Source organism: Oryctolagus cuniculus, chromosome 1, assembly GCF_964237555.1.
Source record: "Oryctolagus cuniculus chromosome 1, mOryCun1.1, whole genome shotgun sequence".
NCBI classification, from domain to species: Eukaryota; Metazoa; Chordata; class Mammalia; order Lagomorpha; family Leporidae; genus Oryctolagus; species Oryctolagus cuniculus.
In genome coordinates this window covers 163,055,830-163,081,604 of record NC_091432.1, presented here as the reverse complement: position 1 = coordinate 163,081,604, position 25,775 = coordinate 163,055,830, and the positions used below count along the sequence as shown (strand labels likewise).

Sequence of the window (25,775 nt, the reverse complement as noted above, 5' to 3'; positions counted from 1 at the left end):
TCACTGCCAAATGCTGCAAACAGCCAAGACTAAACCAAGCTGAAACCAAAAGCCCAGAACTCATTCTAGGTCTCCCACATGGCAGCAGGGACCCAAGTACTTGAGCCATTATCGGCCATCTCCCAGGGTATTGATTAGCAGGAAGCTGAACCCAAGCACTCTGACACAGATGCCCCAAGCTTCTGTTGCCCCAAGCAACAGCTTAACCACTGTGCCAAATGCCCACCCCTCAGGTTTTCTTCTTTTAAAAAATATTTTTATTTATATAAGGTGAACTAATTTCATATATTCCATATATGTAACTGTAGGAGCATAGTGATACTTCCCACTCTACCCTCCCTCCTGCCCATACTCTTGCAATGACATAATTTGTTTATTTTATAATCATAAGGTGAACCCTCCACTTCATGAAGAATTCAGCAAATAGTAAGAAGAAACAAACAAAAAAAAAAACAAAAAACATCATTACTAAACAGTACAGACAAGAACTGTAAACAATAATCAAATCTCAAAGTGTTAATTTCACTCATGTACATTTTTTTTCTACTCTATTAGTTACCACAGGTAATGGGAAACATATGGTATCTGTCTTTTTGGGACTAGCTTATTTCACTATATATAAAGGTTTCCAGTTTCATTCTCTTTCATGGCTGAGTAGGTTTCCCCAGTGTATATATACCACATTTTCTTTATCAGTTGCTGTGATCTGTGTTATCGCTGGTTGACGGACATCTGAGTTGATTCTATAACCTACTGTGAATTGAGCTGCAATAAACATGGGGTACAAATAACTCTCACATACTGATTTCATTTCATTTGAGTAAATTCCCAAGAGTGTGATGGCTGGGTCACATGATAGATCTATTTTCAGATTTCTGAGGAATCTCCATACTGTCTTCCACAATGGCTGTACTAGTTTACATTCCCACCAACTATATATTAGGGTACCTCTTACCCACATCCTTGCTTGTATTTATTGTCTTTGGATTTCTCTGTGAGCACCATTATAACTGGGGTATGGGGAACCTCACTGTAGTTTTTATTTGCACTTCCAGCATCTCTGAAGGCTTTGTTCAGATCCCACATTTTATGAAAAACTCCTCCTTTGACCTTTGTTTATCTTACTGTCCTTGCTCTTTAAATATACCACCTTGTATATGTAGATATTTTTATATCATTTTATTTAGTTTCTATCATTTCGGTCATTTTCAAAAATCTAAGCTGTAAACTCCTTAAAGGTAGGGACCACATCTTAAAACTCATCATGCTCCCAATAGTACTGAGAATAATACATTAAAGAAAATATGTCATTGGTGAATATTTGTTTATTAATTAAGTCATTAATTGATGGGTGGCCAGGAAAAGGATTTCATTCATTAATGAAACACCCATTTATCAAGCACTTCCTATGGATTGAGCCAGTTCTAAGCTCTGGGGACACAACAGTGAACAAAACAGACACAGTCTCCTTGCCTCATACAGGACAGACAGACAAATAAACAAGAAATCACAGAATGTGCCAGATGGTGACAAGTTCCACAAAGGAAAACCTGAGGAAGGGAGAGAAGTGGTGGCTGGGTGGAAGAAGGTGTTTTATGCAAAGTAGCCTCGCCAATTGGGGCATTTTTTTAAGTTTATTTATTTATTTGAAAGGCAAAGTAACAAAGAGAAAGGGAGACATACATATACCGAGAGACAGAGAGAGAGAGAGAGAGCACTTCCCTCTGCCGGTTCACTCCCTGAGTGGCCACAACAGCAAGGACTAGGCCAGGCCAAAGCCAAGAGCAGGAACTCCATCCCAGTCTCCCACACAGGAGGAGCCCAAGTGCTTGGGCCATCATCCACCCTTCTCAGGAGCATTAGCAGGAAGCTGGACCAGAATATGAGTAACCCAGGCTGGCGCCGTGGCTCACTAGGCTAATCCTCCACCTGTGGTGCCGCCACCCCGGGTTCTAGTCCCGGTTGGGGCACCGGATTCTGTCCCAGTTGCTCCTCTTCCAGTCCAGCTCTCTGCTGTGGCCCGGGGAGGCAGTGGAGGATGGCCCAAGTGTTTGGGCCCTGCACCCACATGGGAGACCAGGAGGAAGCTCCTGGCTCCTGGCTTCGGATCAGTGCAGCATGCTGGCCATAGCGGCTATTTGGGGGTTGACCCAATGGAAGGAAGACCTTTCTCTCTGTCTCTATCACTGTCTAACTCTGCCTGTCAAAAAAAAAAAAAAAAAAAAAAAAAAAAAGAATATGAGTAACCCAAACTGAAACTCTGATATGGAATACTGGCATCATATCCAAGCAGCAGCTTAACCCACTGTGCCACAATGCTAGCCCCAGTTAGGGAACATTCGAGCAAAGATCTCAGGGAGGTGTTGATATCAGATGTAAGAATATTCTACCTAGAGAAAACAGAAGTACAAAGGCCCTGAAGTAGGAATGTGTCTGACATGATGAACATTTTACAGGAAGTGTTAAGCACATTTGTATCAGAGTGAGCAAGGAAGACAGTAGTGGTGAATGAGTGTTTGGGGGTGGGGAAGGATGGTTCATAGCACTGTCACTCTGAAGGAGATGGAGAATCCTTGGGGAACTGCAGCTGAGTAGTGCAGTGTCAATTCCCACATAAACAGACACGTAAACATCAAAGCAGTTTGTTTCATTCAGCATGAACATCAGCGTCCAAGATGAAACCAGCACTCAGGCTCTCAGTGTAAGACAAAAACACTGCCACATTTATAGAGCACTCACCTAGGCCAGATGCAAGAACAGATTATCTCATTGATTTCTCAGAGAAGTGCTCTGAGTCAAGCATAATGCCTATTTCATAGACGAATGGATAGATTTACAGAGGTTAGGAAGCGTGCCCAAAATCACACATCTGATCAGTTAGTGGTGGGCCTGGAATTCAAACCCAAGCACACATAACCCCAGACTGGCCTTTCACCACCATCTGGGAAAACAGAAGAAACCTCAAACACACATTGCTTCTGTGTGTATACACTTGAGCACAGATGATTCGTACATAAAATAGTTAGCGTCATCTGCGTGCATGCCCCTTCAGTATCACTGGCCCTTGAGGATCTGCACATAGATGGTTGGCAGGTGGTACTGCAGAGGCAAGTGGCACATTAACTGCCGTGAACTTACTGACAGCAGTTCTCCTATGGCTCTAAATCATGTGGAGTCTGGAGACCAAGAGCCCTGTGCCTAGCATTCCTCAGCACCCAGGCTCCAGCACCCTCTTACTGTAGCTGGTCCACTTGCCTGCACAATGCCCAAAGGGGCAAACACTGCCTAACCCCTAAGCCACACATCCTCAACTTGTGGAAAACATGGAGATGATCTGTGAAGTTTGGGAAAGGTCAGTACCCCCACAGGTACTGAATCAGCAGCTTTGAAGTGAGAATCATGTACGTTGATGCCCACCAAAGAGTAAAAACTGGCTGGCCCTGTAGTGTAACAGGTTAAGCCACCATCTGCAGCACCAGCATCCCATATGGGCGCTGGTCCAAGTCCTGGTTGCTCTACTTCTGATCCAACTCCATGCTAATATGCCTGGGAAAGCAGCAGAGGATGGCCCAAGTGCTTGAGCCCCTGCACCCATGTGGGTGACCCAGAAGAAGCTCCTAGCTCCTGGCTTCGGACTGGCCCAGCTCTGGTCATTGCAGCCGTTCTCTCTCTCTCTCTCTCTCTCTCTCTCGGACTGGCCCAGCTCTGGTCATTGCAGCCGTTCTCTCTCTCTCTCTGTTTCTCCTTCTCTCCTTGTAACTCTGACTTTCAAATAAATAAATACTTTAAAAAAAAAAAAACAATAAAAATTGTGGACAAGAGGTCAAGAAGTCTGTTTGTGCTACTGGATACAGGGAATGGGGGCAGCTGAGTTAATACCTGAAAGGCTCACTAGGCAAATATGTATCCCACAAATTCCCTTTTCTGCATCAAAAGTCATACAACATTGTATCAGTCAGGTGAATTTCTAAACTCAGTATTTAGGTCTGGATATGTAAAAGGAAGAGACACTGGCAGGTACTCTAAAAAGCAAAAAAAAAAAAAAAAAAAGAGTAGGAAGTGTTATTATTGCAGAGAGACCCACTGGCCAACTGTATCTGTGAATCAGAAAACAGCAGTAGCAGGAAGGCAAGTGGGTTAACTGCGTGTGCCATGGCAAGGATTCCGCGGCCGGGCAGGAAAGATGGAACAGCTGATGAGCAATGCCTGCCGTGGATGTGCAGATGAAACACACTTAATATGAGTTAAGTGGGAGGGTATCAGGTTAGAAAAAGGCATTTTCATTGTTCTAACTGAAAAAAGAAATTAAACAGCAGGAAACATCAAAATTTATATTTAGCAAGTAAAACTCCATCTATTCTCAACCATGGAAGCATTCAGTATGCAATCCCAAGTGGAGGTCCAGTCTTTATTACTTATTAGTTTACTTAATAAAGCAAATATGTCAGAAGAAGTCTAAACTTAGTTATCATGTGGTTTACCACGCATGTTGTGGTTTTAAGACTATTTTAGCAGAAACCTTCAACTGGATAAAGACCATCAACAATTAGTTAGCTATCAAATTGTCACTGCACTGACACTGTCTCCTTAATATAATGGGTTGTTTATTTAACTGCTGACTACTGTTCATTATGGGGCTTTTAGCTTCTTCCTCTGATGGCTTTTGAGTCTGGTAGTGTGAGTGTGACATCGTTTGTTTTTTAGTTTTTGTTTTTGTTACTTTGATCCCCAGGCCTGTTTCCAATTGGCTGTAATATTTTTCCGACATGCCTACTGTGGGATAAATAAATAAATCCTTAGGCTGAGGATATGATAAAAAAAAAAAGCCATCACTTAGCAACACCCTGATCTTTTTAAAAATATGTAGGCAGAGAGACACAAACAAACCATTTTGAGACTACCTTTCTCTCACCAGGCAATACAACTCTTAAAACTATTTTTATTTTTTCTTCTTTTTTTTCTGGAAATATTTGTTATGTATAATTTTTAAAATGCAATACCATGGATGATGCACACTTATTATTTCCTATTTCTAACTCGTCAGTACATGATTTCTTAAAATATTGCAACATATTACATTACGCATAACTATGTTTTTTCTGCATTAACATATTAGGCATACTTCAACATGAAAAGATGTGTGATTCTGCAAAGATAATAACAAACATCTCACATGCAAACAACTTCTAATCATGCTACAGAAGGATAGATGGATAAAACTGAGAATCGAGGGCAACATTAGAGAATATACTCAAGTGCCTTTCAAACACACTTAGCCCAAGAATGCTTTCTACAAAACAAAGTATCCCAGAAGGTCCCGTGTGAAGCAGCTGAACTCTGAGCCACCCTGAGTTGAGACAAGAGTGGGCATCCGAGCTGCCTCCCTGCTTCCCCCAGCCTGGCACAGGGTAGTGCTTCCTAAATCACAGAAGTGGACTTAGGAAAGTGAGCTTTAGGCAGATGCTGTATTGTGCAGGATTTTTTCGCTGAGCATTTCAACACCCGACCATGAACACTTCATCATGGGTCCCTTGGATTACTCCTGAATGAAAGGCTTTTAAAGCAGGCATTTTTTTATTTAATTTTTTTTTTTTTGAAAGGAAGAAGTGGGAGAGAGAAAAAAAGAATCTTCCATTGCTGGTTCACTTACAGAATGCCTGTAACAGCCAGTCCTGGGCCAGGCCCAAGCAGGAGCCCAAATGCCTGCTTTAGCAAACCTTTTAAACACACGTTGAGTATTCCTTATCCAAAATGCTTGGGACCAGATATGTTTCAGATTTTGGAATATCTGCATATATACAATGATAAATCTTAGAAATAGCACCTAAATCAAAGCACTGGATTTCTTTATGATTTGTGTACAACTTCTGCTCATAACCTGAAGGTAATTTCATATAATATCCTTAGTGCACTTGTGTTCTGAGTATAACCTATCATATCATGTCAGCTGTGGGATCTTCCACTTGAGGTTTCATGTTAGCGCTCAAATCTTTTCAGTTTTTTAAGTATTTTAGATTTGGGGTTTTCAGATTAGAGATGCTAAATCTGTATTTTATATATTTACCATGACTAGAATATGATCCTCCACCATGAATGGGCTTTGAACATGTACTTCTTTTAAAAATATATTACAGCCGGCGCCACAGCTCACTAGGCTAATCCTCCGCCTTGCAGCACCGGCACACCGGGTTCTAGTCCCGGTCGGGGTGCCGGATTCTGTCCCGGTTGCCCCTCTTCCAGGCCAGCTCTCTGCTGTGGCCAGGGAGTGCAGTGGAAGATGGCCCAAGTCCTTGGGCCCTGCACCCCATGGGAGACCAGGATAAGTACCTGGCTCCTGCCATCGGATCAGCATGGTGCGCCGGCCGCAGCGTACAGGCCGCGGCGGCCATTGGAGGGTGAACCAACAGCAAAAGGAAGACCTTTCTCTCTGTCTCTCTCACTGTCCACTCTGCCTGTCAAAATATATATATATATATATATGTTTACAGCCATAACCATTTACATTAATAAGACTAACCACAAGATTTGATATCCAGAGTTAAGGGTGTCACATTAGCGTCAGCACCCATTTCTATATACTATTTATATTATAAGACTTTCTGGCTGGCGCCACAGCTCACTAGGCTAATCCTCCGCCATGCGGCGCCGGCACACCGGGTTCTAGTCCCGGTCCGGGCGCTGGAATCTGTCCCGGTTGCCCCTCTTCCAGGCCAGCTCTCTGCTGTGGCCCCGGAGTGCAGTGGAGGATGGCCCAAGTGCTTGGGCCCTGCACCCCATGGGAGACCAGGATAAGTACCTGGCTCCTGGCTTCGGATCAGCGCGGTGCGCTGGCCGCAGCGTGCAGCCATTGGAGGGTGAACCAACGGCAAAGGAAGATCTTTCTCTCTGTCTCTCTCTCTCACTGTCCACTCTGCCTGTCAAAAAAAAAAAAAAAAAAAAAATTGTAAGACTTTCAGAAACTCTTGGTTCATTCAGAAAAGTTGCTGCAAGAGGTAATTTTTCAAACTTTTTTTACTAAGGGAAAATTCTGTATGAGAGTACATCAAAGAGTTTGAGGAAAATGGAACTAAAACATGCTTGTTTAGAACAAAAAACTGAAAAATCATGCACACAAGGAGTCTTCAAAACATCCATGAAAAATGCCTATACATGGATTTCAAAATTTCCAGGCTGGAATAAACTTCTAATCCCATTTTTCCATAAAACTTTTTGAAGTACCCTCGTCCAGGGGGAAGCCCAGATATGAAGTATACCATTCAGTGATTTTTGATAAATACGTAGACTCACATGACCCATGTCCGAATCAAGAGATAGAGGCCTGCATCTCTATTTGGCTGACTTTGGGTTGGGAGATCAATACTTTCTGAGTAATCCTCCGGACATGAAGTCTCCTTGTGAGGCTCACTCGAGAGCTGTGGACCAGGCAGGGCCTGAAACTCCAGTAGGCCCAGTAGCCCAGAACATCAGAAAAATATTCCCACCTCCCACTCAGGCACAGCTCGGGACCCAGGCTTCCAGGCGGCCAGCCCGCCGCCGTGTGGGCTCATGCAGTCACCCAGAGCACAGAGGAGGTGACAGTGGCCCCAACAGGAATGATGCCCAACAGCACTTTCTATTGGGCATGACAGACCGAGCCAGGCAGAAGGGGCTAGGCGCTCCTTTTCCCAACGTGTACTCTGGTTGGGTCAATAGTGAAATTGTTATGAGAGTGAAACCCGAGCCGGGTAATGTGTGTAAGATCTGTGTCTTTATTGTGTCCCTGCTATGTTAATTAGTATTAGGAGCATGATGGATTGGCAACACGTGTGCGCTCTGAGTCTTAAACCAGCCCTGAGAGTTTAGCACTCCATTAGTTACACATCACAGAAACCCAGGGGATGTTTACTCAAAAAGAGGATCACTTACAGGAGGGAAACATGCTAATTCGTTCCTGATACCGTCTGGGGAGAGGGACACCCCATCCGCCACGAGGGGTGTAACCTGTCATCTAAGACAGAGATGGAATTAGAGGCTGGCGGGAAACTACAGAAAAGCCGGGCCCCTGGCCTGGGAACCCTGAAATCTCAAATCCTCAGTTGTTCCTACGAGAATCCCTCTGAGACCCAGGTTCAGAGAAGGCTCAGGGCTGACATTTCAATTCATTGCCCTGTTCCAGAAGCCCAGAGCCCTCGACCCCCTCGCTCCCACACCCTCGCCAGGCCTCAGAGAAGGGAACTCCGACCTGCCATGCCTCTTACCAATTTCCCAGCAGCTGCTGCCCCTGGGGCCTGGCCCAGCTGCATCTACCCCGAGCTCAGCGTAGGGGGCACCCAGCACCCACGAGGCACACTGCAAACCCTGGGACTCCACAGAGGCAGGCGTCATCAAGGCCCGATTGACGATTAACACTTGGAAGTCATTAAAAATGACTGTATTTCTTATTAATCTGAGGGCTTTAGGGAAGATAAGCTCCAAGCTCCTTTCTGATTTTAGGGTGCTGGAATTTTCCTGTTGTCAAAACATGTTTGTAAATGTGAGAAAATGTAAGTGTAGCTAAAACACTAACGAGTCCACGAATGGTGCTGACTTTAAATTAGCCAGTGTAATTTGTATATAAAGCCTACTAATGTCTGTAACTATATACCCACTGGCAGATACATTTAGGTGCTGCTGTGCTGGCCAATATTTAATAACTGGTTGGGGGGTGAGAAGGACCCCCAAGTTGCGGTGCTTGTGCCAGTTTCTGTGTTTTAAATATTCCCACCACGGCCCATTGGGAGTCGCCCCCGACCCCCACCCCCACTCCGACATCACTGACCGCAGAGGAGGGAAGATACGTTTACCATGTACCCCCAAAAGCCGGTGGGAGCAGATCAGCACACCAGCACAAGTTGGGATGAAAAGCGTTGCTGTTCCTCTCTCGCTGTGAAGTTTGTCTTCCTCCTTTCCCCTCTGATCTTGGGCCCTAAGTTAGCTTACCTGGGTTCAAATCCCAGCCACGCTGGTAAGAAACTGTAGGTGCATCCCTCTGTTTCCTTTTTCGCCTACAACATGGGGCTTTTAAAAGAAGGGCAGAAGAGTAGTTAGGGGCCGGGGTGGGGGAGATGAAGGGGTGTCAGGCAGAGGGAACAAAGCTTCGGTTGTGAGATGAATGTGTTCTGGCGATCCTGAGGCACAACATGGAGACTGCTTTTAACCGTATGGTACTACATACTTGGGATTTGCCAGGGAAGTGGCTCGTAAGCAGTCTCCCCCCAGCCCGCCACAAGGTAACTGTACGATGTGACAGTGTATGAACTCGATGGAGGACGTACACATCTATCAGCTCACCCCCACTGTGCCCTTTAGATATGCCAGGAGACTAAGTGGAATTACATGACAAGCTTATTTTGGTGCAAAAAATATCTGAAATTCATTCATTCTTTTTTCATAATACCCACTTCCCATGAGATTTTTGAGGACCCTTTGTAGGCAATTTTATTTTTCAATTGCACCTACATACAACGGAAAAAAAAAGGCTTTAAAAGGATTATGTTCTACAAGAAAGTTGTAAGGATGAAATACTTTCTTATCAAACCCTCAAACAGGGCTACTCAAACAGCAGGGTCCATCAGGGTCACCTAGAAAGCTCCCTACACGGCTTGCTGGGCCCCACCCCCTAAGTTTCTGATCCACCAGACCTGGGTGGGGGCCTGGGTTTTCGTTTCAAACAAGTTCCCAGGTGATGATGAAGTGGTCGGTGCAGAGTCCGCACTGGGAGAACCACTACGTTGAGGACTTCAGTATGTTGCCTAGAATTTACTAGTATCAGCTATTCTAGTCAGTTCCAAGAGGCCAGGGCCATTACCTCTAAACAAAGATCACACTGTGAAGACCACAGCCCCTGCCTAAACGAAGGTGTGTTCCCAGAAGGGCTCCCCGGGGCCCGTGAGACACAGGAGCTGATGGCGCTGACTTGGAGCATCAGACATAATTGGCCTTGAGAAAAAACACGTGGACTTAATTCATGTTCAGTGTCACTAACCCTTTGCGAATCCCCGGTTGTGTGTTTCACACTGTACCTAAGGAGCTCCGAAGTAATGTAACCTCATACAAGAGGACCACGAGAATTTCATGCATAGTCGAGTTAAAGAAGAAGGGGAGGGTCAGGCTTTTGGCTTAGCAGTTTAGCCACTGGTTGAGATGCCTGTATCCCATATTGGTGTGCCTGGGTTCAGGTCCTGGCCCTGCTCCCAGTTCCAGCTTCCTGCCAATGCACATCCTGACAGGCAGCGGTGAGGATTCAAGCACCAGGGTCTCGGCCACCCGCCTGGAAGACTGAGATCGAGTTCCTGGCTCCTCGCTTCAGCCTGGCCCAGTCCCAGCCATTGAGGGAATTTGGGGAGTGAATCAGCACATGGGCAAGATCATGTGTGTGTGTGTGTGTGTGTGTGTGTGTGTCTATCATCTCTCTCTGTGCCTCTCAGATAAATAATTATTTTGAAAAAATATGTTTATTTTGGTATAAAGCATTTTCAAATCTAGTTTTTCACATTGCACATTTCCTATGGATTTTTTAAAAGACTTCTCCAGTACACATGGCTTTCAGATTTTTTTTTTTTTTTGCAGCAAAATAAACTGGCCTTTGATTTCATTTTTCCACAAACCTTTTAAAGTACCTTCCTATAATAACTTCTGATTTACAATTCCTAATTGTCCCAAGCCCACAACATAACCAAAGGAGTTGTAGGAATGGTTAAATCCTCATGGCTTTTTAGGTCAGTTATGCCACTCACCCGAGTAATTGTTTTTTGTTAAAATACATCACACAAGCCACATTCCGGGGTCAGGCCACAAGGTAATGGGAGCTTAATGCTTAAAATAACACAAGGGAAAGTAGGGCTCACCAACTGAGACACAGAATTTTTAGCCCCCTCATTCCCATGTGAACTGCTTGGACAGCAGTTCCCGGCACTTGGGGGGTTGGGACCTGCCTGGTTCTGTATCAGCAGCACCCCCTTCCCTGCACACAGCAGCCACAGGAAACACCGCAGAGTGTGGGAAACCTGGGACGTGGGGCCTTCAGCTCTCACGCAGACATGAGCATTTAGAGCTGCATGTGCTGACTGGCAGGTACAACTAAAAGAGGAGTGGCCCGACATTTCCAGCTTGCTTTCACGGCTAACTTTCTTACCTTTCACTTAATACAGCTCCACACTGGCGCCAGCACAAACATTCTCACCGTGCACAGACCCCCATCTAACCTCTTAGGCCAGCTACGCCAAGAGCCAAGAAATACTGACTCCATCCTTCCTCTTTTCCGTGTTTCTCATCTGGAAGGTAGTGGTTTCCTCCAGATGCATTTCAGGGCACTAATCCTCTTCCTTCCTGCACCACTCAAGCCAGCTGCCCGTCTCCTCTCCTGCCTTCTTCCTGGTCTGCACCAAGGGCAGGTGGAAGCAACGTGAGCCTCCTGCCATATCATCAAACAATAAAAGGCCCAGTGTAGTATCAAGGAAATTGATGGCAACTGTCTGCAAGGCCCCCTTTTCTATTTAAGGCATCTAGACATGAGCTTTGTTAAAAGTCAGGGTAGACAATTAGGTCAAAGGCTCCCAGTAGCCCAGAATCCTCTGCTTTAAGAGACTTCGGTGTCCTGCAGCCCCCAAGCCAGGCGGGCAGTTGCCTTCAAAGAGCACTATAAATGTTTACGGGACACCTGGTCTCCGGGGGCCACGGAGGGGACAGGCAGAAGCAGGTGGTGAAACAACTTCACCCTCCCAGAGTTGAGGGGGGTGCCTTTCTTCAAAACACATGCCCTCTGCCTGACCATGAGCCAAGGCCTGCACCCCAGCTCTCTGGAGGCCCCGTTGAGTGTCCGTCCAGAGAGAGTCAGGGAGAAGCACGTGTGCTAGGAAGGACAGCAGACAGACAGCAGTTCAGCCTTGGGGCCCCCGGCTGCTGTGGAAGGGCTGCGCACATGAGCCACTTGTGCACAATGGCTTCGCCTTGCCAAGCTATGGAAAGCGGAACCTTCTTGGGAAAGTGGCCGCTCCTGGTGCTGCTGTCAGCTGTGGCCCCACCACCAGGCTGTGATCAGCATCTCAGCCGAGATATCTGTGTCAGAAATTTTAAAAAAATCGTTTCTCCCTAAAACTTGAGACTTTTTTTCAGTGAGTGAGCAGAGAGGCTTCATTTCATAATTAGAAATAAGGCTTAAAACCGACTCCCCTGGCAAAGAGAAGAGGGGCAAAATAACAAATTCAGAATTCAGGGGAATACTTGCTATGTGCTAGATATTGCTCTAAGGACTTTACAGGGAGCAATGCATTTAAGTCCAGGACAGTGCGAGGAAAGCACTGGCACTGTCAATCTCGTCTCACACAGGGCGAAAGGCAACCAGAGCATGGAGACACCGAGTAACTTGCCAGGTCACAGTCACCCAGAGGTAAATCAACCCAGAAGAGGGAAAATCTCTATCTACAAATGGACTTCTGGTGGCATTATTTAACACAGGAAAAAGCTGGAAACAAGAGCAATAGGTGGAGAAGTGCTAATTCATGTATTCGTTTACTTACGCGATTGTGTAACAGGCAGGCTAGTTCTAGCACCTCAACCACTACATCCTTCTACCTCTTTAGAAGGACAATAACATCACCAGATTTTACACTGTGCACAAGTGGCTCATGTGCGCAGCCCCTCCCGCGCAGTTTTGAGATGGAGAAGATGTAGGTGCTGACTTCCCAGTTTAGCCTGTAATGGGTCTGGATCCCCTGTTTATCCCCAGAATCAAACTCATTACATCTTCCTTTTTCCCCTTCAAAACCAGAAGCAAGCAGACACTAATCTAGTTCCTGACTTGGGTGTGTGTGTGTGTGTTTTCCTCTCCAAACCCTTAGAACCACTAAGCCATAAACCAAACCAAACCAAACCTTCTATCCACTGCCTGGCTTCTGAAAAGGAACATGTTGACAGCTTTTGGTATAGGCTTTGATCCAAAAACCTCAGGCTGGGCTACTCGGCAGCCAAGCAGAGACCATGATTGCAGGCTGCTGAGCAGCACCCCTAACCTTGTCAGTTATGCCAGAGGCCAGGCCAGGGCAGAGAGCACAGGCAGGCTGGGCCTGCCATCGGCAGTGGCCTCCCACATCACCTCCTGCCCACTGCTCACTAATGGAAGTGCACAGAAACCACATTCCACCTCCCAGCCAGCAGAACTGCTCGTGCATGCACCTGCCTGCCCACACATATACTCTCTCCTCTCCAGTTTGCTTCACTCCTGCCTTCCTGCTCCACAACGCTCACTTCTGAAAGCACACCTTCCCTGAGGACCTGCTGGCAGGTGGCTGGGCACACGGGAAAGGCCCCACGAGCCCCCGCTTCTGGATGGTTATTTTTCCCTTTTGAAAAAAACCTTTCATCATCCCTTCTTTTTTATTTTATTTTATTTATTTATTTTTTTGACAGGCAGAGTGGACAGTGAGAGAGAGAGACAGAGAGAAAGATCTTCCTTTGCCGTTGGTTCACCCTCCAATGGCCGCCGCGGCCGGCGCGCTGCAGCCAGCGCAATGCGCTGATCCGAAGCCAGGAGCCAGGTGCTTTTCCTGGTCTCCCATGCAGATGCAGGGCCCAAGTACTTGGCCCATCCTCCACTGCACTCCCTGGCCACAGCAAAGAGCTGGCCTGGAAAAGGGGCAACCGGGACAGAATCCGGCGCCCCGACCGGGACTAGAACCCGGTGTGCCGGCACTGCTAGGTGGAAGATTAGCCTATTGAGCCACGGCGCCAGCCTCATCATCCCTTCTTTAACTTAATACTCCATGGCACGGAAAAAGTTATTTGGCACAGAAACCAAGGGCTATTGTGGGCTGAGTAGTATGGATGCTTGGTGTTCCCTGCTTTGACATCCACAGCTCCATCTCTCTGCGAGTGATGGTGAAGGAGGTGTGGATGCTGGTGATGTTCCTGGAACATAAGCCTGAATCAGACCCACTGCATGGGTGGTATGGAAATGAGGCCCTCACTGACAGTGAGTGAGCCTGGCTGACCACCCAGCATGTACCTCTCCGCCCAGCATTGTGGCTCTTTTCTCAAACTTTAGATCGTGTATGATGCCTATGTGGCTCTCATGAAGGTCTTAAAATGTAACTTCAGAATGCCCTGGTTCAGCTTCTTTTCCATTTTTTAGGAAAGATTTTATTTATTTAAAAGGCAGAGTTAGAGAACAAGAGATCTTCCATCTGCTGGTTCACTCCCCAAATGCCTGCAACAGATGGGTTTGACCCAGTCCAAAACCAGAAGACTGGAACTCCATCCGGGTCTCTCTTGTGGGTGGCAGGGGCCCAAGTACTTGAGTCATTGTCCACTGCCCTCCCAGGTACATTAGCAGGGAGCTGGATCAGCAGCAGAGCAGCAGAGGCTTGAACTGGCACTCTGATCTGGGATGCAGGTGTTGCAAGTGGCAGATCAACATGCTATATCACCATGCCGGCCCCTCTTTACACAGTGAGAGAGAGAGAGAGAGAGAGAGAGAGAGAGAGAGAGAGAGAGAGAGAAAGGTCTTCCTTCTGTTGGTTCACCCCACAAATGGCTGCTACAGCCGGAGCACTGTACCGATCCGAAGCCAGGAGCCAGATGCTTCCTCCTGGTCTCCCATGCGGGTGCAGGGCCCAAGCACTTGGGCCATCCTCCACTGCCCTCCCGGGCCACAGCAGACAGCAACCAGGACTAGAATCTGGGGTGCCGGTGCCACAGGCAGAGGATTAACCAAGTGAGCCGCAGTGCCAGCCCCCACTTTCTGTAATAAAGAAATCAGGAAACAGACCCCTCGTGTGTTGGGGGGATAAAGAATTTGGTCCTGGGAGCTATGTGCTCAGAGCCACCTGAATGGATCAGTGTGGACATGCAACCCCCATTCCCATCAGGAACTCAGTCCTCAGCCTAGGAGTTAGAATGGCAGTGGTCTTAGCCCTTCCTTGGGGAATTGCAGGGTCAGCGAAGGAAAGACAAAGTGTGAGCTAAAACAGGGTCTGAGGGCTTGACAAGTGACAGATACGGGAGCACACCTGTCTGCGCAAAAAGCTCAGGTTTGGTGACAGACATGGGTTAAGGGCCCAGCTCTGCAATTATTGGCAAAAGTATCTCTATCAAACCTGCTTTGCTCATCTAAAGCTGGGAAAGATACAAGTTCCTCCCTCACCTGGCTGCCATACAGTTTCAGTGAGATGTGTGGGAACTGCTGAGTGCAGTGCCTAGCAACCAGCGGTAAGTACTCTGCCAATGTTGAGCAGGGTTGTGTATGATTTTACTATCAGGGAATAATGGAAATCGGAAATTGGCTCAGCACAGGCATTAGGCACAGCTGGTAATATGCCTTATCAAGAGTGCCTGGTTTGATTTCCGGTTCTGCTTCCTGCTCCAGCTCCTGCTAATGCACAAGGGTAATGGCGCCAGTACTTGGGTCGCTGCCACCAACCTGGGAGACCACAGAGTTCCAGGCTCCTAACTTTGATCTGGCCCAGCCCCAGCTGCTGCAGGCATCTGGGGAGTGAACCAGCTGATGGAAGATATCTCTTGCTCTCCCACCTCCTCTCTCTCTCTCCAGCTTTCAAATAAATAAAAATAATTTCTTTAACAAAGGAAACTGCCTGGCTGCCTAAACCTCCACTTTCCCTTCAGTTGCTTTTGGTTCAGAGGTGTCTTCCTGCTGCCTCTGAGGTTTTACTGCTGTGGACACAGGGTGACCCCCAGCGTCTCTCCGCTGAGGACCCACATTGCAGGTACTAAGTAAGTTTAGTGTTTGCTGTAAAGCCCAGGGAGGCCAGGGAAGGCAGGGCCATCTGGACAGACGGCTCCCTAATCAAAGCCAGGGCGATACAGAAGAGAGGCAGCAACTTTTCAGAAACGTGCTGGGCCCCCTCCTGGACAGACAAGACATCTGTTTGTTCCATCTTGCAGATTTGGGAATGCTGGGTCTGGGAGCTGTTTTTTCTGACAGCACTAGATGGAGTGCTGTTTCTGTGCCCACGCCGGGTGTCTTTTCAACTCCAAATGTAAACAGCTCCAAAAGTGGAAGAAATACCAGGTTGCAGGAGCACGCAATTACGCAGTGTTGTTTTAAGGGATCCTCTGGTTTGAGACGACCTGATGGTGAGTATGTTTTCATCAACACCAAATAGAGCTGGGAAAGAACAATGGCTGTAAAAGCCAGAAAGGCCTGCCAGGAAGAAAACAAACACAACACACATATTCTTGAAAAGAGGCAGCAGGGGCGGGCACTGTGGCACAGCAGGTTAGGCTACTGCTCTTGACACTGGTGTCCTACATGGGAGTGCCTGGGATCCACCTCACCTCTGTTCACCAGGGCACTGGTATCATCCTGTATGCACCTCTCAGCCATCTTTATCACAAGCCACATACAGTTCTTTACAACTACCCAGTCTCAGATATTTTATTACAGCAACAGTCATTCACCTGTTGATAGACATTTGTTTTGCATTCAGTTTTGGACTACTATGAATAAAGCTGCTATGAGCATTCATGTAGAAATCCCTATGTGTTACATGCTTTTTTACTTCTCTTGGGTAAACCTCATGAATAGGATTGCTAAGTCATATGGTCAGTGTATATTTTACTTTATAAGCAGATTTCAAACTAGTCGTGCCATTTTTCATTCTCACCTACAATGTAAGAGAATTCTAGTTCTTCCACATCATCACCAGCACTTGGTATTGTCAGGTTTGGTTTTGTTTTAATCATTGCCATTGTAATAAGTGTACTGCAGTGCCTCATTATGAATTTAATTTGCATTTTCCAGGTAACTAGTTCTGTTGAGCATATTTTTGGGGGTTTATTATAAATTTGTGTATATTCTTCAAGTAAATTTCTGTTAAAAATATTTTACCTAGGGGCCAGCGCTGTGGCGCAGCAAGTAAAGCTGCTGCCTGCTGTGCCAGCATCCCACGTGAGTGCTGGTTTGAGTCCCAGCTGCTCCTCTTCTGATCCAGCTCTCTACTAAGGCCTGGGAAAGCAGTAGAAGGCCCAAGTGCTTGGGCCCCTGCACCCACATGGGAGACCAGGAAGAAGTCCCTGGCTTCTGGCTCAGCACAGCTCCAGCCATTGCGTCCATCTGGGGAGCAAACCAGCTGATTGAAGACCTCTCTTTCTTTCTCTCTTTCTCTCTCTCTCTCTCTCTCTGCCTCTCAAATAAATAAATCTTTCAAAAAAATTTACTTAATTTTCTTCGAGTTGGACTACTCGCTCCTTTAAGTTTATTTATTTAATTGAAAGGCAGAGTGCTGAGGGGGAGGTAGGTTTGCACAGTAGTTAAGTTACTGCTTGAGATAGATTCAATATGGGAACATGCAGGTTTGAGTCCCAGCTCCAGTCCTGATCCCAGCTTCCCACTGATGCAGAACCTAAGAGGGAGCAGATGATGGCCCAGGTACTTGAGCCCCTGCTACCCATATGGGAGACCAAGATGGAGCTGTCAACTCCCAGCTTTAACCTCACCCAGCCTGGGCCATGGCGGGCATTTGGGGAATGAACCAGTGGATGGAAGATATTTATCTGTCTGTCTCTGCCTCTATTTCTCTTTCAAATAAAATGAAAGTAAATAAATAAATGCGAAAGTTTTTAAAAAGAAATTTCATGTTTCTCCATGCATGTATTTCTTTGGCTTGGAATATATGTATTAGTGTTCCTCTTTACTTTTACCCAGTAATTAATAGAAACTAAGAATAGCTAATAGTCTAATAATGGTCTAATAAAGACATCGCGAATAGCTAACAGCCTACAAATAGTTACTTCCTGTGACTGAGCTGACACAGTCATGGGGAAAGCTTACAGGGCATTCACTGCGTGCCAGGCCCCGATCCAGACACCCCGGGCAGTCAGTCCTCTCAGGAGCTACATAGACCCAGGCACACAGGATGCCCCAGGTAGGAGGGGCCTTGACTAACACAGGACAGAGGTAGAATCAGGCCAGGCAGGGTGGCCCCAGGAACCTTCTTCCTTAACCACCCTCCATCACTGTATCTCTTGGACAGGATCACGTTTTGCTCTTAGGGAGTTTAAATTGCCAGAATTAAAAAAGATCTCCTAGGAACAGCAGCCAACACTAGAAATAGCTCCAAATGGCAGGAGGGGGAACTTCCAAGGAGGTTCAGTAGATTTTCCTATCGGAAGCTCTTTGAATGAGAATGGGCTTTACCAGGCCCCATGTTCTGCAGAACAGGCTGGAATAACATCTGTCAGTCCCTGGCCGGCCCTTGTCTCTGCTGGAGTTTGTAAGAAGGCTTATTTGTGCCGTGAGTAAAGAAGACACATGCCTGGGCCCATGTACTGAGTCCCAAGCAAGGGCCATGTGAAGAAACCTGAGGGAAAAAAGCAATAAGAAAGGAAGAGTTCACCACATGCCCCTGGGTGAGGCCAAGAGCCCACTGGACAGAGATGACATGTGGGGACACATGTGCAGCCAAAGATTCAGCAGAAAGACAAGAAAAACAAATCTCAAGGCCTAATGCCCCTCTCTGATGCCTACTGAGGGCAGAGATGCAGTAGGGTCAGCCCTGGTGCCAACCTTCGTTACAGACATCCTATAAAGTCATCTGACCATGGATGTCTTCCCACACAAGCCATGTGTGAAGATGCACCAGCCCCTCCCAGAGCACAGGGAAATGTCAAAGGACCCCCTGGGAACCCCTGCTTCCCAACAGGATTCGGACACACAGCCTCATCACCCTTCATAGCCTCTTCCCACCAACCTGAGCTGGTGGTCCCTGCTCTGAACTCCTTTGTCACACTTTCCATGCTCTGCCTAGCAGACACTTCATAGCTTCAGTTCCCACAAGGATGGAATCTCTATACAGGCCAGGAGCCTTGCTTGAATTTCTGTGCATCCATCTCAGCATCTCCTATACATCAGCCAATAAACATAGCAGATGGACCAAAGGGAGAGGACATGAGCAAAGAAGTACACGAGCAAGACCTCCATTTTCTTAAAAATACTAATGATAGCGCCGGCGCTGCGGCTCACTAGGCTAATCCTCCGCCTTGCGGCGCCGGCACACCGGGTTCTAGTCCCGGTAGGGGTGCCGGATTCTGTCCCGGTTGCCCCTCTTCCAGGCCAGCTCTCTGCTGTGGCCAGGGAGTGCAGTGGAGAATGGCCCAAGTGCTTGGGCCCTGCACCCCATGGGAGACCAGGAGAAGCACCTGGCTCCTGGCTCCTGCCATTGGATCAGCGCGGTGCGCTGGCCGCAGCGCGCCGGCTGCGGCGGCCATTGGAGGGTGAACCAACGGCAAAGGAAGACCTTTCTCTCTGTCTCTCCCTCTCACTGTCCACTCTGCCTGTCAAAAAAAAAAAAAAAAATACTAATGATAGTTACCATAGGACCATGAAGCTGACTCCTCCAGCCTGCCACGGGCTCGGGCATAGTGATGAGAGAGCCCCCAATGGCTTTATGTCTTTAAGAGTCTGCGGCTTGAGAACCAAGTGAGGAAGACTTTGGCTTCCATGCTGTTAGTCTGCCATCCCAACCCTGGCTCACAGAGAACCCTCTCTGGATTGTCATTGGTGAGTGATACTTTCCAGGTGCTAAATGTTGGATAAATACATTTGTCTTACTGGAAAGTTCAGGAGTTTTTTGTTTTTTTTTTTAATGGGAAACTATAAAACTCCAAATGGATTTGCTTCTGCTGGGCCTATCCTCCTGGAACATCCTCACCCCAGCTAAGTAACAAGATCCAGATGAACTGTGACGTGGCCTAATTTCTCTCCGGACCCTGATTTCCTATGGGAAAGAAAAGTGAATGACATTTCAAAAGAGTTGGTGGTGATTTATGCTTCTGTACCCATGGAGGTCTGTCCAGAGCCCGGTATTTCTCATAACCTGTGGAAACTCCTTTTGTCTGCCTTTGAACCTATTTATTAGCCCAACAATTTCTGAGGGCAAACTGAAAAAAGAAATAATCTTCAAGTAGAAACAGAGAGGGCTAGGGAAAGTTATAAATTATAGGTGAATCTCCAGTGGTAAGAAATGGCCTCACTTGAGAAAGTTAACATATTTGAGGGTATTCTACACTGTTCATAGAAAAATGTAGTTAAAAGATCAGTTTATTTGGTACAAAATTTTTGAAATTTATGCATTGCTTTTCCATAATACACAATTTCCATGAACTCTTTGAAGACCCTTGTATGCATGAATTTTAAAAATATATCTGCACCAAAATAAGTTTATCTAATTCCATTTTCCCATAAGCTTTTTGAAATACCCTTATATATGCACGCACACATCATACATGTCCATGTGCACATATACAAACACTAGCATGTATATATATATATATATATATATGCATGTACGCACGAAGAGAAAGCATTTATCCTTTTATTACACAAAATAACCCTAGCACTCCCACGTTGCGACACAGGGACCACAGATAGGCTAATTTTCATACAGCACCACCAAACAAACCTGTGAGCCAAAATGGATTCTTACACAAATTCCCACCAGGCCTGTGTGATATGCACAGCACAGTGCAAGCTGCGTGGGACAGATAGAGAAACAGGAGGCCCAGCCATGCTCGGAAGCTCTCCCTGCCTCAAGGAGACATGCTGGATGAGCTTAAGAACGTGTGGCCCAGGGTGGGCGTGTGGCACAGCGGTTAACACGCTGCTAGGGACGCCGGCATCCCATGCTGGAGGGACTGGGTTTCAGTCCCAGCCCTGCACCGATTCCAGTTGCCTGCTTATGTGCAGCCTTGGAGGCAGCAGGTGACAGCTCCAAGGTTTGGGTCCCTGTTACCCACATGAGAGGTCCAGATTTAGTTCTGGACTCCTGGCTTCAGCCTGACCCAGTGCTGGCTGGGCTGTTGTGGACATTTTGGAAATGAACCAGTAGATGAAAAATACCTACCTATCTCCCTTCCTCCCTCCCCCACTCCCTTCCTGCCTCCCTCTCTCTCTCTCTCTCTCATTCTGTTGAGGTGGATTTGTTCTGAGAGGAGAAGCGTGGTGGCGGCAAGAGGCACAGAGTCACCACACAGACCCTGGGAGTTGGGTGAAAGCGGGCCAGAGGCGAGCAGCCTGCAGACTCCTTTATTTCAGTTGCTACAGCAGCTTAAATAACCAAGGCAGCCAATCCGGTCAAGGGACGGTTTATGCCCTAACCAGTCACAGCCTGTTGCCAGGCAGTATCCGAAGCCATCCAATCATAGCATGTTACCAGGCAGGCTCCACTGCCATGTGGTTTCCAAAGCCATCCAATCACAGCCTGTTGCCAGGCAGGCTCCTTTGCCAGGTGGGTTTCAAAGCCATTCCTGAGTAACTGACACTCGCTTGCCAGCAGCCATCTTGGCATGGCCTTCTCATTCCACCACATTTCCCCCTTTTCATTTATTTTTGAGCAATAGGAGGCATGATTCTTGGCCATACCATTGTTGACCCCATTTCCATGTGGTCTCCATACACAGCTGTGCCTGTCTTAGGTTGTCCCCCAGGGGATCTTACCCGTCATTGACTAACCAGCGCTCAAAACGGGAGACCACAGGAGTGCTTGCTCAGATGGGGGTAGGAATGAGGAACAATGGTAATCAGGAATGGCATGACCGCACACAGGCTGTGGGCCATTTGAGTGGCTGACCAGAGCTAATGGGTATAAAGCAGTAGCGGATGCGACTATGGGCAGTTTCTCAGGGTAGGATGATAGGGCAGGTGTATCTGCTAACAAGGCAGGCTCTCATCATGCCCCTGGAAACCACAGGACACTTTCCCACAGGGTAACATTTAGCTCAGTCTCACAAAGTCCTTTGGTCCCAACTCACTGCTCTCTGTGTGTTCGTGCAGGCACACTGCTTTCCTCGGTTCCTCAGGTACACGGACCTCTCACAGACCCCAGATCCTTAGCACTTGATGTTCTCTCTCCCTGGAGACTTCTTCCTGCCCCTCTGCCCATCTCAACTCGTGCTTAAATAGTGCATTCTGCAAAAAGTCTTCTGCCAATAAAGCAGTCCTTTGCTATCATTTTTTTGCCCTCAGGATGTTTCCAGTTTGCAGTTTATGTTTACTTCCAGATTTCTCCACTGAACAGTAAGATCCACAACCTCTGAACTCTTCTGTTCCTGGATATCTTAAGTTCCTGGCACCATTCCAGGCACATAATAGGTACATACTGCCACAGGTTCACTGGCATTCAAGAGCAGATCAGGGGTCAGCACTGTGGCATTATGGCATATCGGCTAAAGCCACGACCTGCAACACGGGCATCCCATATAGGTGCTGGTTTGTGGCCCAACTGCTCTGCTTCTGATCCAGCTCTCTGCTAATATGCCTAGGAAAGCGGCGGAGGATGGTCCAAGTGTTTGGGCCCCTGCCATCCAAGCTGGAGACCTGGATGAGACTCTTGGCTCCTTGCTTCACCAGATCCAGCCCTGGCCATTGCAGCCAACTGGACAGTGAACCAGCAGATGGAAGACCTCTCTGTCTCTCCCTCTATTTAACTCTGACTTTCTCAAATAAATAAGTAAATAAATCTTTCTTAAAAAAATAGATCAGATGCTAATATAGAATAATTTCCTAAATGATACAAGTTTTGCTTTATCTTTTCTACTTGTCACTCATACATTATCTAAATTTCTTATTATTTTTCCTTTCATGTTCTTTCCTTTCATGTTCATGGAATCTAGGCCCTACCTCTTGGATCACATGCCTGATGCAGCTCTGAGACTTCAAAGGACCAAAGATTAATGGGGTAGGGATTTGGCACAGCAGCTAAGATCTACTTGGGATACCCACATCCCATATCAGAGTGCCTGGGTTCAAGTCCTAGCTTTGCTTCCAACTTTAGCTTCCTGCTAGTGCGTACCCCAAGAGACAGCAGGTAACGGCTCAAGTAGCTGGGTCCCTGCCACCCACATGGAAGACCTAGGTTAACTTCCTGGCTCCCAGCTTCAGCCCAGCCCAGCCCAGCCCAGCCCAGCCCTGGCTGTTACAGGCACTTAGGGAATGAACCAGTGGCTGGAAAGTCTTTCTTTGTCTGTAGCTCACTTGCGTGTGCACGCTGTCTCGCTGTCTGTCTCTCTGTCTCTCTCTCTCTCTCTCTAATAGATCAGAAATAAGTTAAAAATGCAACAATAGTCAAAAAACTTTTGCCAGAAAGGCTTCCCTCTGGTGGCTAAACACTCCCTCCTAGTGCCTGCTCTGCTTTCTGCTTTTTTTAACAAAAATAAATATTTTTATTATTATTTAAGAGGCAGAGAAACAGACATGGAGACAGAGAAATGTCTCATCTGTTGATTCACTTCCCAAAGCCTGCAAAGGCTGAGACCGGGAACTCGGGCCAGACCTCCCATGTGGGTATCAGGGATCCAATCGGACTTTCACCACTGCCTCCCAGAATGCACATAGACAGCAACCTGGAAACAGGAGCCAGAGTCAGGACCCAAACCCCGCCCTCCAGTATGGGACGTGAGCAACTTGGCCCCTCGGCCAAACGCCTGCCCCTGCTTTCTGAGAAAGCGTAGCAGGACAGGGTGCATGGTCCCTCCTCACTAGCTAGAGTTTCTGTGAATCTCGCAGAAAAGCCCCACGACTGTCCATGACTGTTGAAAGAAGGGCTCTGAGGAAGTCATGTGCGGGAACAAAGCCCTTCGTACCGTCAAGGTGGCCTCCTATTTGTCTCCACACTTGCAGCTGAATGACAAATCCTCACTTTACAGAAAGAGAAGCAGCCATGGAAGGCTCAACGTTACACAGCAAGCTGCACACAGCGTGACAAGCAAACCTCCTGTGGCTAGGTGTTGGGCTCCCAGGAAACGTCCAGCCTCTGCCTGCATTCAAGACGGCTGCTTTGGGGAAAGAAAAGGTCATTTTGCTTTGATGACCAAAGCGACAAGAGTCAGTGCCCCATCAGAGCCCATGGGAGGGGCAGAGGGGCGAGCTGACTCTCTGGGCTTCAGAGGAAGTGCAGGTGCAGGGAAGAGCAGGTGCCGCTCTCCAGGCCGTGTGCTTTCTTGCACCACAGAGCACATGGGGGCTCCCGGGATGGGGCTCCTTTGCAGCCCAGCCTGATCCTGAGGTCTTCTCTGAAATTACATGTATTCCACGCCAAACTCTCCCACTCCTTACTTCGTAGTAAGTCATGAAGACCCCAACACACACTCTGAGCACAACACTTGGGGGAAGTCACTTCTGTTCTCCTCCAAGTCCTGGAGAGACCGAGTAGAAATCCCTGCAGCCTGAGGGAAAGGCCCCAGAAGTCAGTGGCCCACAAACAAACAGGAGACCCCAGAGTCCCTGGCAAGAAGGTGACAGGACGACCGGCTATCTACATGCAAATGAATAGGGCTGGACTCCATCCTGACAGCACACATGAAAATCAACTCAAAAGGATCAGAGACCTGAGTTTAAGAGCTAAAACTATAAAATGCTTACAAGAAAACACAGGAGTCAACCCTTGAAACCTTGGGTTAGGCAATGTCTCAGATATACCACCAGAAGCACAAACAACAAAGGGAACGACAAGCCGGACTTCAAAACTATGGATACTTACCTGGCAGGGGAGATACCATGATCACGAAGGTGGTTTTCCCAGGGCGAGGCTCATCCATTGCACTCCGGATGTGCTGACCCCTGCGATTTCCCCAAATGTGGGAAACTCGACTGCATAATTTGTGGCAGTGGGGGACTGCGTTCGCGCTTTCCCCTGAAAGAAAAAAAAAAAAAAAAAAAAAAAAAACTATGGGGCAGGCATTTGGTGCCATGGATAAGATGCTGCTCAGGACACCTGCATCCCACACCAGAGTTCCTGGGCTTGAGTTCCAGCTCTGCTTCCATTTCAGCTTCCCACAAATGCAAACCCTGCAAGGCAGGGTGATGGACAGCTCACTGAGTCCCCTGCCACTCACATGGAGTCTTTTTTTTTTTTTTTTGACAGGCAGAGTGGACAGTGAGAGAGAGAGACAGAGAGAAAGGTCTTCCTTTTGCCGTTGGTTCACCCTCCAATGGCCGCCACGGCCGGCGCACCGCGCGGATCTGAAGCCAGGAACCAGGTGCTTCTCCTGGTCTCCCATGGGGTGCAGGGCCCAAGCACTTGGGCCATCCTCCACTGCACTCCCTGGCCACAGCAGAGAGCTGGCCTGGAAGAGGGGCAACCGGGACAGAATCCGGCGCCCCTACCGGGACTAGAACCCGGTGTGCCGGCACCGCTAGGTGGAGGATTAGCCTATTGAGCCACAGCACCGGCCCTCACATGGAGTCTTGGGTTGAGTTCCAGGTTCCTGGCTTTAGCTTGACCCAGCCCCAGCTATTGTGGCCAGCAGATGGAAGATTCTCTCTCTCCCTCCCTCCCTCCCTTCCTCCCTCCCTCACTCTCTCTCTCTCTCTCTCTCTGCCTTTCAAACAAATAAAAAATTTTTAAGTTGCAAGAATTTAAAAAACTGTAAAACTTTGTGCTACAAGAAATACCATGAAGAAAATGAGGCCTACGTGGGGCTGTAGATGAAGCTACTAAAAGGGACATCCAAATCCTGTCTCATAGTACCTGGGATGGAGTCCTGCCTCTGCTTCCAACTCAGTTTCCTGCTAATGCACAGGCTGGGGGCAGCAGATGATGGCTTAAAGACTTGGGTTCCCGCCACCCACTTGAGAGACCCGGCTGGAGTTTTTGGTTCCTGGTTTCAGCCTGGCCTAACCCTGCTCATTGCAGCCATTAGGGGAGTGAACCAGCAGATGAAAGATTCATTTCTCTCTCTCTCTCTCTCTCTCTCTCCTTCCCTCCCTCCCTCCCTCCTTCCTCCCTCTCTCTCCCTCCCTCCCTCCC

At 47.6% G+C, this 25,775-nt stretch overlaps 1 protein-coding gene and 1 non-coding gene across 3 annotated transcripts in view; one reads left to right on the top strand and one right to left on the bottom strand.

Moving 5' to 3' along the window:
- DMRT2 (doublesex and mab-3 related transcription factor 2) overlaps nt 1-25,775 on the bottom strand; it is a 204,562-nt gene that overhangs the window by 174,393 nt on the left and 4,394 nt on the right. The gene's annotated exons all lie outside the window — the stretch shown is intronic.
- Nucleotides 24,499-24,662, top strand: LOC127485322 (U1 spliceosomal RNA). Its single transcript, XR_007912429.2, has one exon. It is a non-coding gene; the product is annotated as a U1 spliceosomal RNA (small nuclear RNA).